The 14487-nt window shown below is 58.8% G+C and overlaps 6 non-coding genes across 6 annotated transcripts; all 6 read right to left on the reverse strand.

Annotated features, from left to right (window-relative positions):
• Window positions 1-1330: 1330 nt before the first annotated feature.
• TRNAF-GAA (transfer RNA phenylalanine (anticodon GAA)) lies at window positions 1331-1403 on the reverse strand. The gene has a single exon. It is a non-coding gene; the product is annotated as a tRNA-Phe (tRNA).
• A 2250-nt stretch (window positions 1404-3653) lies between these two features.
• Window positions 3654-3726, reverse strand: TRNAF-GAA (transfer RNA phenylalanine (anticodon GAA)). The gene has a single exon. It is a non-coding gene; the product is annotated as a tRNA-Phe (tRNA).
• Window positions 3727-5976: 2250 nt separating this feature from the next.
• Window positions 5977-6049, reverse strand: TRNAF-GAA (transfer RNA phenylalanine (anticodon GAA)). Its single transcript has one exon. It is a non-coding gene; the product is annotated as a tRNA-Phe (tRNA).
• Window positions 6050-8299: 2250 nt separating this feature from the next.
• On the reverse strand, window positions 8300-8372 carry TRNAF-GAA (transfer RNA phenylalanine (anticodon GAA)). The gene has a single exon. It is a non-coding gene; the product is annotated as a tRNA-Phe (tRNA).
• A 2250-nt stretch (window positions 8373-10622) lies between these two features.
• Window positions 10623-10695, reverse strand: TRNAF-GAA (transfer RNA phenylalanine (anticodon GAA)). The gene has a single exon. It is a non-coding gene; the product is annotated as a tRNA-Phe (tRNA).
• Window positions 10696-12946: 2251 nt separating this feature from the next.
• TRNAF-GAA (transfer RNA phenylalanine (anticodon GAA)) lies at window positions 12947-13019 on the reverse strand. Its single transcript has one exon. It is a non-coding gene; the product is annotated as a tRNA-Phe (tRNA).
• Between the last annotated feature and the right edge of the window lie 1468 nt (window positions 13020-14487).

Genomic DNA, 14487 nt, shown 5'->3' on the forward strand with positions numbered 1-14487 from the left:
AAGGGCCAGGGCCACCCCAGCGCCAAAGCCCAGGCTTGAACCAGGGACCTTTAAGATCTTCAGTCTAACGCTATCCCAGCTGAGCTACTTTGGCACTGCCCTAGGACTGCTTGTCCCAATGCTTGCTGTGCGGGAGCAGAGGCTGAGGAGCAAGAGGTCCCTGAGGCCAAGCTGTGCCACCTCACGGAGCTGGTCCTGAGCACAGGGCGTGCCAAGCCTTCAGGTGTTGCAGTGAGGAGACAACCCTTCATTAAGGACATGCTATTCTGGAGGGCAGCTCTAATGCAGTGATGACACATTTGCAGAAGGCCCAAAGGTTGGGCAGATGGGGCTCACATCTCTGGAGCAGTGGGAAGAACTGGAACAGTTGTGCAAGAGCATGATCAACGCAGGTGGCACAAACTCAGCACAGGGATGGCATGAGGTAGACTTGGAGTCTTTAGTGAGGGGAGCAGGGCAGCTTATTGCTCTGATGTTGCAGCCACTGAGTCTCCTCTGGGTGTCCCGGGTGTCCTCCTTCCGCATGACATGGATGAGGGGGTACATGCCAGAGGCACCAAAGAGCCAGAGCAGCCACCACCATGTCCGGCGATGGGGAGGAGATGGAGGGGGGCTCCAGGGGAGGCAAAGAATGAGGTGCCGAGATACAAAGAGGCTATGGCCCGGGGAGGGAGACAGGTGGGAAAGGCTTTGTGCAATGCAGAAGACGCCCAGGAAGCCCTGGGCAGCACATCCCATGCAGGGAACAGCCCTGGTGTCCCTCAGGGGGGTCGCAGCCATTGACCAGGAGGGCAGCCAGGGAGATACCCAGGAGCATTGAGTAGGGCAAGAGCTGCAGCTCCCGCACGGCCTGGATACTCGGCTCTGCAAAAGGGTCTGGGAGGGCAATGAGTGGGGCCTCACCAGACCAGAGCCCATCCCAGGTAGAATCATCTCAAGGAAGGGGGCTGTGCCGAAGAGCTCAGAGTCACCACGGGCTCTCCATGGCCAGGAGGCCCCAGTAGGCAGAGGGGGCATCCCCCAGCGAGTGACTCATGACCAGCTCCACCCACCATCTGGAGCCAGTGCAGCACCTAAATGCCTCCCACACCATTTGAGGTTCCCCATGGAACACAAACACAAACACATGAGGGTGGGCAGGATGGAAGGATGCAGACTGCAGAGCAAGAGCCCCATTCACCTGGGTCCTGGCTGCTCCCCCCCCCCCCCAGCTGTGGAGTGGGACATGCCCATCTCCATCCTGTGTGGGATATGGCCAGGGTTGGGGCAGGCTGGGAGAAGACAGAGCAGCTCTAGCAAAAGAGCCCTGCGGAACCACTGAGGACCCCATTGCCGAAGCCCGGGCTTGAACCAGGGACCTTTAGATCTTCAGTCTAACGCTCTCCCAGCTGAGCTACTTCGGCCTTCCCCTTTGAGCCTTCCTCCCTGTGCCAGCTGTGCCCATGCACAGGCAGATGAGCAGGAGGTTGCTCCTCGAGGCGTTCCCTCTGGGTGGGAGGGAACACTGGGTAGGGGGGCAGAAGGCAGGCAGACCCTCTCATGTTGCAAAGGACGTTGGCCTCATGCGGGACAACCTTGGGTTGGTAGCTCAGCGACCAGTCACCATCTCCACAGGGGCTGGGTGACAGGCCGCCAGACCTCAAACGACCCTTGTTCCTAACATCACACCATGATTCATCCCCCCAAGCCCATGGAGAAGCCAAGCTAAGCAGCGGGCACTTCTCGGGGTGCAGACCCTGGAGCATCTTCTTTACCTAGACTTTGGATTTGGAGTCCAGCCTTCGGACGTTGCAATGAGGAGATCACCCATCATTAAGGACATGCTATTCTGGAGGCCAATGCTCCTGAGCCGAACAGCAGAGCCTGAGGAGCTGGGGGACTGCACAGGAGAATTGCTCCACAGCATGGTCTTGGCACGGGGGCACTGAGAAGGTATCAGCTGTGGACTGACAGTCACTGTGTGGAGAAACCACAGCCCCAGGATCCAAGCTGTGGAGTCCAGGAGGGTCCCGTAGTGCAGGGGTCTGCAGCTGGCCATGTGGCAGCTGTAGGCCATGACAGTGAGAAGACAAAACTCTGCTGCCATCAAGAAGAGAACCAGACAGCCCTGGGCAGCACATCCCAAGTAGGGAACAGCCCTGGTGTCCCTGAGGGAACTGGCCATGAATTTGGGGACAGTGGTGGAGATGGAGGCAAGGTTGAGGAGGAAGATGTCCATGGGGGTGTGGAGGCAGTGTCACGGCCATTGCCAGGGAGATGCCCAGGAGCACTGAGAAGAGCAAGAGCCACAGCTCCCGCATGGCCTGGATACTCAGCTCTGCAAAAGGGCCAGGGCCACCCCAGCGCCAAAGCCCAGGCTTGAACCAGGGACCTTTAAGATCTTCAGTCTAACGCTATCCCAGCTGAGCTACTTTGGCACTGCCCTAGGACTGCTTGTCCCAATGCTTGCTGTGCGGGAGCAGAGGCTGAGGAGCAAGAGGTCCCTGAGGCCAAGCTGTGCCACCTCACGGAGCTGGTCCTGAGCACAGGGCGTGCCAAGCCTTCAGGTGTTGCAGTGAGGAGACAACCCTTCATTAAGGACATGCTATTCTGGAGGGCAGCTCTAATGCAGTGATGACACATTTGCAGAAGGCCCAAAGGTTGGGCAGATGGGGCTCACATCTCTGGAGCAGTGGGAAGAACTGGAACAGTTGTGCAAGAGCATGATCAACGCAGGTGGCACAAACTCAGCACAGGGATGGCATGAGGTAGACTTGGAGTCTTTAGTGAGGGGAGCAGGGCAGCTTATTGCTCTGATGTTGCAGCCACTGAGTCTCCTCTGGGTGTCCCGGGTGTCCTCCTTCCGCATGACATGGATGAGGGGGTACATGCCAGAGGCACCAAAGAGCCAGAGCAGCCACCACCATGTCCGGCGATGGGGAGGAGATGGAGGGGGGCTCCAGGGGAGGCAAAGAATGAGGTGCCGAGATACAAAGAGGCTATGGCCCGGGGAGGGAGACAGGTGGGAAAGGCTTTGTGCAATGCAGAAGACGCCCAGGAAGCCCTGGGCAGCACATCCCATGCAGGGAACAGCCCTGGTGTCCCTCAGGGGGGTCGCAGCCATTGACCAGGAGGGCAGCCAGGGAGATACCCAGGAGCATTGAGTAGGGCAAGAGCTGCAGCTCCCGCACGGCCTGGATACTCGGCTCTGCAAAAGGGTCTGGGAGGGCAATGAGTGGGGCCTCACCAGACCAGAGCCCATCCCAGGTAGAATCATCTCAAGGAAGGGGGCTGTGCCGAAGAGCTCAGAGTCACCACGGGCTCTCCATGGCCAGGAGGCCCCAGTAGGCAGAGGGGGCATCCCCCAGCGAGTGACTCATGACCAGCTCCACCCACCATCTGGAGCCAGTGCAGCACCTAAATGCCTCCCACACCATTTGAGGTTCCCCATGGAACACAAACACAAACACATGAGGGTGGGCAGGATGGAAGGATGCAGACTGCAGAGCAAGAGCCCCATTCACCTGGGTCCTGGCTGCTCCCCCCCCCCCCCAGCTGTGGAGTGGGACATGCCCATCTCCATCCTGTGTGGGATATGGCCAGGGTTGGGGCAGGCTGGGAGAAGACAGAGCAGCTCTAGCAAAAGAGCCCTGCGGAACCACTGAGGACCCCATTGCCGAAGCCCGGGCTTGAACCAGGGACCTTTAGATCTTCAGTCTAACGCTCTCCCAGCTGAGCTACTTCGGCCTTCCCCTTTGAGCCTTCCTCCCTGTGCCAGCTGTGCCCATGCACAGGCAGATGAGCAGGAGGTTGCTCCTCGAGGCGTTCCCTCTGGGTGGGAGGGAACACTGGGTAGGGGGGCAGAAGGCAGGCAGACCCTCTCATGTTGCAAAGGACGTTGGCCTCATGCGGGACAACCTTGGGTTGGTAGCTCAGCGACCAGTCACCATCTCCACAGGGGCTGGGTGACAGGCCGCCAGACCTCAAACGACCCTTGTTCCTAACATCACACCATGATTCATCCCCCCAAGCCCATGGAGAAGCCAAGCTAAGCAGCGGGCACTTCTCGGGGTGCAGACCCTGGAGCATCTTCTTTACCTAGACTTTGGATTTGGAGTCCAGCCTTCGGACGTTGCAATGAGGAGATCACCCATCATTAAGGACATGCTATTCTGGAGGCCAATGCTCCTGAGCCGAACAGCAGAGCCTGAGGAGCTGGGGGACTGCACAGGAGAATTGCTCCACAGCATGGTCTTGGCACGGGGGCACTGAGAAGGTATCAGCTGTGGACTGACAGTCACTGTGTGGAGAAACCACAGCCCCAGGATCCAAGCTGTGGAGTCCAGGAGGGTCCCGTAGTGCAGGGGTCTGCAGCTGGCCATGTGGCAGCTGTAGGCCATGACAGTGAGAAGACAAAACTCTGCTGCCATCAAGAAGAGAACCAGACAGCCCTGGGCAGCACATCCCAAGTAGGGAACAGCCCTGGTGTCCCTGAGGGAACTGGCCATGAATTTGGGGACAGTGGTGGAGATGGAGGCAAGGTTGAGGAGGAAGATGTCCATGGGGGTGTGGAGGCAGTGTCACGGCCATTGCCAGGGAGATGCCCAGGAGCACTGAGAAGAGCAAGAGCCACAGCTCCCGCATGGCCTGGATACTCAGCTCTGCAAAAGGGCCAGGGCCACCCCAGCGCCAAAGCCCAGGCTTGAACCAGGGACCTTTAAGATCTTCAGTCTAACGCTATCCCAGCTGAGCTACTTTGGCACTGCCCTAGGACTGCTTGTCCCAATGCTTGCTGTGCGGGAGCAGAGGCTGAGGAGCAAGAGGTCCCTGAGGCCAAGCTGTGCCACCTCACGGAGCTGGTCCTGAGCACAGGGCGTGCCAAGCCTTCAGGTGTTGCAGTGAGGAGACAACCCTTCATTAAGGACATGCTATTCTGGAGGGCAGCTCTAATGCAGTGATGACACATTTGCAGAAGGCCCAAAGGTTGGGCAGATGGGGCTCACATCTCTGGAGCAGTGGGAAGAACTGGAACAGTTGTGCAAGAGCATGATCAACGCAGGTGGCACAAACTCAGCACAGGGATGGCATGAGGTAGACTTGGAGTCTTTAGTGAGGGGAGCAGGGCAGCTTATTGCTCTGATGTTGCAGCCACTGAGTCTCCTCTGGGTGTCCCGGGTGTCCTCCTTCCGCATGACATGGATGAGGGGGTACATGCCAGAGGCACCAAAGAGCCAGAGCAGCCACCACCATGTCCGGCGATGGGGAGGAGATGGAGGGGGGCTCCAGGGGAGGCAAAGAATGAGGTGCCGAGATACAAAGAGGCTATGGCCCGGGGAGGGAGACAGGTGGGAAAGGCTTTGTGCAATGCAGAAGACGCCCAGGAAGCCCTGGGCAGCACATCCCATGCAGGGAACAGCCCTGGTGTCCCTCAGGGGGGTCGCAGCCATTGACCAGGAGGGCAGCCAGGGAGATACCCAGGAGCATTGAGTAGGGCAAGAGCTGCAGCTCCCGCACGGCCTGGATACTCGGCTCTGCAAAAGGGTCTGGGAGGGCAATGAGTGGGGCCTCACCAGACCAGAGCCCATCCCAGGTAGAATCATCTCAAGGAAGGGGGCTGTGCCGAAGAGCTCAGAGTCACCACGGGCTCTCCATGGCCAGGAGGCCCCAGTAGGCAGAGGGGGCATCCCCCAGCGAGTGACTCATGACCAGCTCCACCCACCATCTGGAGCCAGTGCAGCACCTAAATGCCTCCCACACCATTTGAGGTTCCCCATGGAACACAAACACAAACACATGAGGGTGGGCAGGATGGAAGGATGCAGACTGCAGAGCAAGAGCCCCATTCACCTGGGTCCTGGCTGCTCCCCCCCCCCCCCAGCTGTGGAGTGGGACATGCCCATCTCCATCCTGTGTGGGATATGGCCAGGGTTGGGGCAGGCTGGGAGAAGACAGAGCAGCTCTAGCAAAAGAGCCCTGCGGAACCACTGAGGACCCCATTGCCGAAGCCCGGGCTTGAACCAGGGACCTTTAGATCTTCAGTCTAACGCTCTCCCAGCTGAGCTACTTCGGCCTTCCCCTTTGAGCCTTCCTCCCTGTGCCAGCTGTGCCCATGCACAGGCAGATGAGCAGGAGGTTGCTCCTCGAGGCGTTCCCTCTGGGTGGGAGGGAACACTGGGTAGGGGGGCAGAAGGCAGGCAGACCCTCTCATGTTGCAAAGGACGTTGGCCTCATGCGGGACAACCTTGGGTTGGTAGCTCAGCGACCAGTCACCATCTCCACAGGGGCTGGGTGACAGGCCGCCAGACCTCAAACGACCCTTGTTCCTAACATCACACCATGATTCATCCCCCCAAGCCCATGGAGAAGCCAAGCTAAGCAGCGGGCACTTCTCGGGGTGCAGACCCTGGAGCATCTTCTTTACCTAGACTTTGGATTTGGAGTCCAGCCTTCGGACGTTGCAATGAGGAGATCACCCATCATTAAGGACATGCTATTCTGGAGGCCAATGCTCCTGAGCCGAACAGCAGAGCCTGAGGAGCTGGGGGACTGCACAGGAGAATTGCTCCACAGCATGGTCTTGGCACGGGGGCACTGAGAAGGTATCAGCTGTGGACTGACAGTCACTGTGTGGAGAAACCACAGCCCCAGGATCCAAGCTGTGGAGTCCAGGAGGGTCCCGTAGTGCAGGGGTCTGCAGCTGGCCATGTGGCAGCTGTAGGCCATGACAGTGAGAAGACAAAACTCTGCTGCCATCAAGAAGAGAACCAGACAGCCCTGGGCAGCACATCCCAAGTAGGGAACAGCCCTGGTGTCCCTGAGGGAACTGGCCATGGATTTGGGGACAGTGGTGGAGATGGAGGCAAGGTTGAGGAGGAAGATGTCCATGGGGGTGTGGAGGCAGTGTCACGGCCATTGCCAGGGAGATGCCCAGGAGCACTGAGAAGAGCAAGAGCCACAGCTCCCGCATGGCCTGGATACTCAGCTCTGCAAAAGGGCCAGGGCCACCCCAGCGCCAAAGCCCAGGCTTGAACCAGGGACCTTTAAGATCTTCAGTCTAACGCTATCCCAGCTGAGCTACTTTGGCACTGCCCTAGGACTGCTTGTCCCAATGCTTGCTGTGCGGGAGCAGAGGCTGAGGAGCAAGAGGTCCCTGAGGCCAAGCTGTGCCACCTCACGGAGCTGGTCCTGAGCACAGGGCGTGCCAAGCCTTCAGGTGTTGCAGTGAGGAGACAACCCTTCATTAAGGACATGCTATTCTGGAGGGCAGCTCTAATGCAGTGATGACACATTTGCAGAAGGCCCAAAGGTTGGGCAGATGGGGCTCACATCTCTGGAGCAGTGGGAAGAACTGGAACAGTTGTGCAAGAGCATGATCAACGCAGGTGGCACAAACTCAGCACAGGGATGGCATGAGGTAGACTTGGAGTCTTTAGTGAGGGGAGCAGGGCAGCTTATTGCTCTGATGTTGCAGCCACTGAGTCTCCTCTGGGTGTCCCGGGTGTCCTCCTTCCGCATGACATGGATGAGGGGGTACATGCCAGAGGCACCAAAGAGCCAGAGCAGCCACCACCATGTCCGGCGATGGGGAGGAGATGGAGGGGGGCTCCAGGGGAGGCAAAGAATGAGGTGCCGAGATACAAAGAGGCTATGGCCCGGGGAGGGAGACAGGTGGGAAAGGCTTTGTGCAATGCAGAAGACGCCCAGGAAGCCCTGGGCAGCACATCCCATGCAGGGAACAGCCCTGGTGTCCCTCAGGGGGGTCGCAGCCATTGACCAGGAGGGCAGCCAGGGAGATACCCAGGAGCATTGAGTAGGGCAAGAGCTGCAGCTCCCGCACGGCCTGGATACTCGGCTCTGCAAAAGGGTCTGGGAGGGCAATGAGTGGGGCCTCACCAGACCAGAGCCCATCCCAGGTAGAATCATCTCAAGGAAGGGGGCTGTGCCGAAGAGCTCAGAGTCACCACGGGCTCTCCATGGCCAGGAGGCCCCAGTAGGCAGAGGGGGCATCCCCCAGCGAGTGACTCATGACCAGCTCCACCCACCATCTGGAGCCAGTGCAGCACCTAAATGCCTCCCACACCATTTGAGGTTCCCCATGGAACACAAACACAAACACATGAGGGTGGGCAGGATGGAAGGATGCAGACTGCAGAGCAAGAGCCCCATTCACCTGGGTCCTGGCTGCTCCCCCCCCCCCCCAGCTGTGGAGTGGGACATGCCCATCTCCATCCTGTGTGGGATATGGCCAGGGTTGGGGCAGGCTGGGAGAAGACAGAGCAGCTCTAGCAAAAGAGCCCTGCGGAACCACTGAGGACCCCATTGCCGAAGCCCGGGCTTGAACCAGGGACCTTTAGATCTTCAGTCTAACGCTCTCCCAGCTGAGCTACTTCGGCCTTCCCCTTTGAGCCTTCCTCCCTGTGCCAGCTGTGCCCATGCACAGGCAGATGAGCAGGAGGTTGCTCCTCGAGGCGTTCCCTCTGGGTGGGAGGGAACACTGGGTAGGGGGGCAGAAGGCAGGCAGACCCTCTCATGTTGCAAAGGACGTTGGCCTCATGCGGGACAACCTTGGGTTGGTAGCTCAGCGACCAGTCACCATCTCCACAGGGGCTGGGTGACAGGCCGCCAGACCTCAAACGACCCTTGTTCCTAACATCACACCATGATTCATCCCCCCAAGCCCATGGAGAAGCCAAGCTAAGCAGCGGGCACTTCTCGGGGTGCAGACCCTGGAGCATCTTCTTTACCTAGACTTTGGATTTGGAGTCCAGCCTTCGGACGTTGCAATGAGGAGATCACCCATCATTAAGGACATGCTATTCTGGAGGCCAATGCTCCTGAGCCGAACAGCAGAGCCTGAGGAGCTGGGGGACTGCACAGGAGAATTGCTCCACAGCATGGTCTTGGCACGGGGGCACTGAGAAGGTATCAGCTGTGGACTGACAGTCACTGTGTGGAGAAACCACAGCCCCAGGATCCAAGCTGTGGAGTCCAGGAGGGTCCCGTAGTGCAGGGGTCTGCAGCTGGCCATGTGGCAGCTGTAGGCCATGACAGTGAGAAGACAAAACTCTGCTGCCATCAAGAAGAGAACCAGACAGCCCTGGGCAGCACATCCCAAGTAGGGAACAGCCCTGGTGTCCCTGAGGGAACTGGCCATGAATTTGGGGACAGTGGTGGAGATGGAGGCAAGGTTGAGGAGGAAGATGTCCATGGGGGTGTGGAGGCAGTGTCACGGCCATTGCCAGGGAGATGCCCAGGAGCACTGAGAAGAGCAAGAGCCACAGCTCCCGCATGGCCTGGATACTCAGCTCTGCAAAAGGGCCAGGGCCACCCCAGCGCCAAAGCCCAGGCTTGAACCAGGGACCTTTAAGATCTTCAGTCTAACGCTATCCCAGCTGAGCTACTTTGGCACTGCCCTAGGACTGCTTGTCCCAATGCTTGCTGTGCGGGAGCAGAGGCTGAGGAGCAAGAGGTCCCTGAGGCCAAGCTGTGCCACCTCACGGAGCTGGTCCTGAGCACAGGGCGTGCCAAGCCTTCAGGTGTTGCAGTGAGGAGACAACCCTTCATTAAGGACATGCTATTCTGGAGGGCAGCTCTAATGCAGTGATGACACATTTGCAGAAGGCCCAAAGGTTGGGCAGATGGGGCTCACATCTCTGGAGCAGTGGGAAGAACTGGAACAGTTGTGCAAGAGCATGATCAACGCAGGTGGCACAAACTCAGCACAGGGATGGCATGAGGTAGACTTGGAGTCTTTAGTGAGGGGAGCAGGGCAGCTTATTGCTCTGATGTTGCAGCCACTGAGTCTCCTCTGGGTGTCCCGGGTGTCCTCCTTCCGCATGACATGGATGAGGGGGTACATGCCAGAGGCACCAAAGAGCCAGAGCAGCCACCACCATGTCCGGCGATGGGGAGGAGATGGAGGGGGGCTCCAGGGGAGGCAAAGAATGAGGTGCCGAGATACAAAGAGGCTATGGCCCGGGGAGGGAGACAGGTGGGAAAGGCTTTGTGCAATGCAGAAGACGCCCAGGAAGCCCTGGGCAGCACATCCCATGCAGGGAACAGCCCTGGTGTCCCTCAGGGGGGTCGCAGCCATTGACCAGGAGGGCAGCCAGGGAGATACCCAGGAGCATTGAGTAGGGCAAGAGCTGCAGCTCCCGCACGGCCTGGATACTCGGCTCTGCAAAAGGGTCTGGGAGGGCAATGAGTGGGGCCTCACCAGACCAGAGCCCATCCCAGGTAGAATCATCTCAAGGAAGGGGGCTGTGCCGAAGAGCTCAGAGTCACCACGGGCTCTCCATGGCCAGGAGGCCCCAGTAGGCAGAGGGGGCATCCCCCAGCGAGTGACTCATGACCAGCTCCACCCACCATCTGGAGCCAGTGCAGCACCTAAATGCCTCCCACACCATTTGAGGTTCCCCATGGAACACAAACACAAACACATGAGGGTGGGCAGGATGGAAGGATGCAGACTGCAGAGCAAGAGCCCCATTCACCTGGGTCCTGGCTGCTCCCCCCCCCCCCCAGCTGTGGAGTGGGACATGCCCATCTCCATCCTGTGTGGGATATGGCCAGGGTTGGGGCAGGCTGGGAGAAGACAGAGCAGCTCTAGCAAAAGAGCCCTGCAGAACCACTGAGGACCCCATTGCCGAAGCCCGGGCTTGAACCAGGGACCTTTAGATCTTCAGTCTAACGCTCTCCCAGCTGAGCTACTTCGGCCTTCCCCTTTGAGCCTTCCTCCCTGTGCCAGCTGTGCCCATGCACAGGCAGATGAGCAGGAGGTTGCTCCTCGAGGCGTTCCCTCTGGGTGGGAGGGAACACTGGGTAGGGGGGCAGAAGGCAGGCAGACCCTCTCATGTTGCAAAGGACGTTGGCCTCATGCGGGACAACCTTGGGTTGGTAGCTCAGCGACCAGTCACCATCTCCACAGGGGCTGGGTGACAGGCCGCCAGACCTCAAACGACCCTTGTTCCTAACATCACACCATGATTCATCCCCCCAAGCCCATGGAGAAGCCAAGCTAAGCAGCGGGCACTTCTCGGGGTGCAGACCCTGGAGCATCTTCTTTACCTAGACTTTGGATTTGGAGTCCAGCCTTCGGACGTTGCAATGAGGAGATCACCCATCATTAAGGACATGCTATTCTGGAGGCCAATGCTCCTGAGCCGAACAGCAGAGCCTGAGGAGCTGGGGGACTGCACAGGAGAATTGCTCCACAGCATGGTCTTGGCACGGGGGCACTGAGAAGGTATCAGCTGTGGACTGACAGTCACTGTGTGGAGAAACCACAGCCCCAGGATCCAAGCTGTGGAGTCCAGGAGGGTCCCGTAGTGCAGGGGTCTGCAGCTGGCCATGTGGCAGCTGTAGGCCATGACAGTGAGAAGACAAAACTCTGCTGCCATCAAGAAGAGAACCAGACAGCCCTGGGCAGCACATCCCAAGTAGGGAACAGCCCTGGTGTCCCTGAGGGAACTGGCCATGAATTTGGGGACAGTGGTGGAGATGGAGGCAAGGTTGAGGAGGAAGATGTCCATGGGGGTGTGGAGGCAGTGTCACGGCCATTGCCAGGGAGATGCCCAGGAGCACTGAGAAGAGCAAGAGCCACAGCTCCCGCATGGCCTGGATACTCAGCTCTGCAAAAGGGCCAGGGCCACCCCAGCGCCAAAGCCCAGGCTTGAACCAGGGACCTTTAAGATCTTCAGTCTAACGCTATCCCAGCTGAGCTACTTTGGCACTGCCCTAGGACTGCTTGTCCCAATGCTTGCTGTGCGGGAGCAGAGGCTGAGGAGCAAGAGGTCCCTGAGGCCAAGCTGTGCCACCTCACGGAGCTGGTCCTGAGCACAGGGCGTGCCAAGCCTTCAGGTGTTGCAGTGAGGAGACAACCCTTCATTAAGGACATGCTATTCTGGAGGGCAGCTCTAATGCAGTGATGACACATTTGCAGAAGGCCCAAAGGTTGGGCAGATGGGGCTCACATCTCTGGAGCAGTGGGAAGAACTGGAACAGTTGTGCAAGAGCATGATCAACGCAGGTGGCACAAACTCAGCACAGGGATGGCATGAGGTAGACTTGGAGTCTTTAGTGAGGGGAGCAGGGCAGCTTATTGCTCTGATGTTGCAGCCACTGAGTCTCCTCTGGGTGTCCCGGGTGTCCTCCTTCCGCATGACATGGATGAGGGGGTACATGCCAGAGGCACCAAAGAGCCAGAGCAGCCACCACCATGTCCGGCGATGGGGAGGAGATGGAGGGGGGCTCCAGGGGAGGCAAAGAATGAGGTGCCGAGATACAAAGAGGCTATGGCCCGGGGAGGGAGACAGGTGGGAAAGGCTTTGTGCAATGCAGAAGACGCCCAGGAAGCCCTGGGCAGCACATCCCATGCAGGGAACAGCCCTGGTGTCCCTCAGGGGGGTCGCAGCCATTGACCAGGAGGGCAGCCAGGGAGATACCCAGGAGCATTGAGTAGGGCAAGAGCTGCAGCTCCCGCACGGCCTGGATACTCGGCTCTGCAAAAGGGTCTGGGAGGGCAATGAGTGGGGCCTCACCAGACCAGAGCCCATCCCAGGTAGAATCATCTCAAGGAAGGGGGCTGTGCCGAAGAGCTCAGAGTCACCACGGGCTCTCCATGGCCAGGAGGCCCCAGTAGGCAGAGGGGGCATCCCCCAGCGAGTGACTCATGACCAGCTCCACCCACCATCTGGAGCCAGTGCAGCACCTAAATGCCTCCCACACCATTTGAGGTTCCCCATGGAACACAAACACAAACACATGAGGGTGGGCAGGATGGAAGGATGCAGACTGCAGAGCAAGAGCCCCATTCACCTGGGTCCTGGCTGCTCCCCCCCCCCCCCCAGCTGTGGAGTGGGACATGCCCATCTCCATCCTGTGTGGGATATGGCCAGGGTTGGGGCAGGCTGGGAGAAGACAGAGCAGCTCTAGCAAAAGAGCCCTGCGGAACCACTGAGGACCCCATTGCCGAAGCCCGGGCTTGAACCAGGGACCTTTAGATCTTCAGTCTAACGCTCTCCCAGCTGAGCTACTTCGGCCTTCCCCTTTGAGCCTTCCTCCCTGTGCCAGCTGTGCCCATGCACAGGCAGATGAGCAGGAGGTTGCTCCTCGAGGCGTTCCCTCTGGGTGGGAGGGAACACTGGGTAGGGGGGCAGAAGGCAGGCAGACCCTCTCATGTTGCAAAGGACGTTGGCCTCATGCGGGACAACCTTGGGTTGGTAGCTCAGCGACCAGTCACCATCTCCACAGGGGCTGGGTGACAGGCCGCCAGACCTCAAACGACCCTTGTTCCTAACATCACACCATGATTCATCCCCCCAAGCCCATGGAGAAGCCAAGCTAAGCAGCGGGCACTTCTCGGGGTGCAGACCCTGGAGCATCTTCTTTACCTAGACTTTGGATTTGGAGTCCAGCCTTCGGACGTTGCAATGAGGAGATCACCCATCATTAAGGACATGCTATTCTGGAGGCCAATGCTCCTGAGCCGAACAGCAGAGCCTGAGGAGCTGGGGGACTGCACAGGAGAATTGCTCCACAGCATGGTCTTGGCACGGGGGCACTGAGAAGGTATCAGCTGTGGACTGACAGTCACTGTGTGGAGAAACCACAGCCCCAGGATCCAAGCTGTGGAGTCCAGGAGGGTCCCGTAGTGCAGGGGTCTGCAGCTGGCCATGTGGCAGCTGTAGGCCATGACAGTGAGAAGACAAAACTCTGCTGCCATCAAGAAGAGAACCAGACAGCCCTGGGCAGCACATCCCAAGTAGGGAACAGCCCTGGTGTCCCTGAGGGAACTGGCCATGAATTTGGGGACAGTGGTGGAGATGGAGGCAAGGTTGAGGAGGAAGATGTCCATGGGGGTGTGGAGGCAGTGTCACGGCCATTGCCAGGGAGATGCCCAGGAGCACTGAGAAGAGCAAGAGCCACAGCTCCCGCATGGCCTGGATACTCAGCTCTGCAAAAGGGCCAGGGCCACCCCAGCGCCAAAGCCCAGGCTTGAACCAGGGACCTTTAAGATCTTCAGTCTAACGCTATCCCAGCTGAGCTACTTTGGCACTGCCCTAGGACTGCTTGTCCCAATGCTTGCTGTGCGGGAGCAGAGGCTGAGGAGCAAGAGGTCCCTGAGGCCAAGCTGTGCCACCTCACGGAGCTGGTCCTGAGCACAGGGCGTGCCAAGCCTTCAGGTGTTGCAGTGAGGAGACAACCCTTCATTAAGGACATGCTATTCTGGAGGGCAGCTCTAATGCAGTGATGACACATTTGCAGAAGGCCCAAAGGTTGGGCAGATGGGGCTCACATCTCTGGAGCAGTGGGAAGAACTGGAACAGTTGTGCAAGAGCATGATCAACGCAGGTGGCACAAACTCAGCACAGGGATGGCATGAGGTAGACTTGGAGTCTTTAGTGAGGGGAGCAGGGCAGCTTATTGCTCTGATGTTGCAGCCACTGAGTCTCCTCTGGGTGTCCCGGGTGTCCTCCTTCCGCATGACATGGATGAGGGGGTACATGC

Source organism: Apteryx mantelli, chromosome 23, assembly GCF_036417845.1.
Source record: "Apteryx mantelli isolate bAptMan1 chromosome 23, bAptMan1.hap1, whole genome shotgun sequence".
Lineage (NCBI taxonomy): Eukaryota > Metazoa > Chordata > Aves > Apterygiformes > Apterygidae > Apteryx > Apteryx mantelli.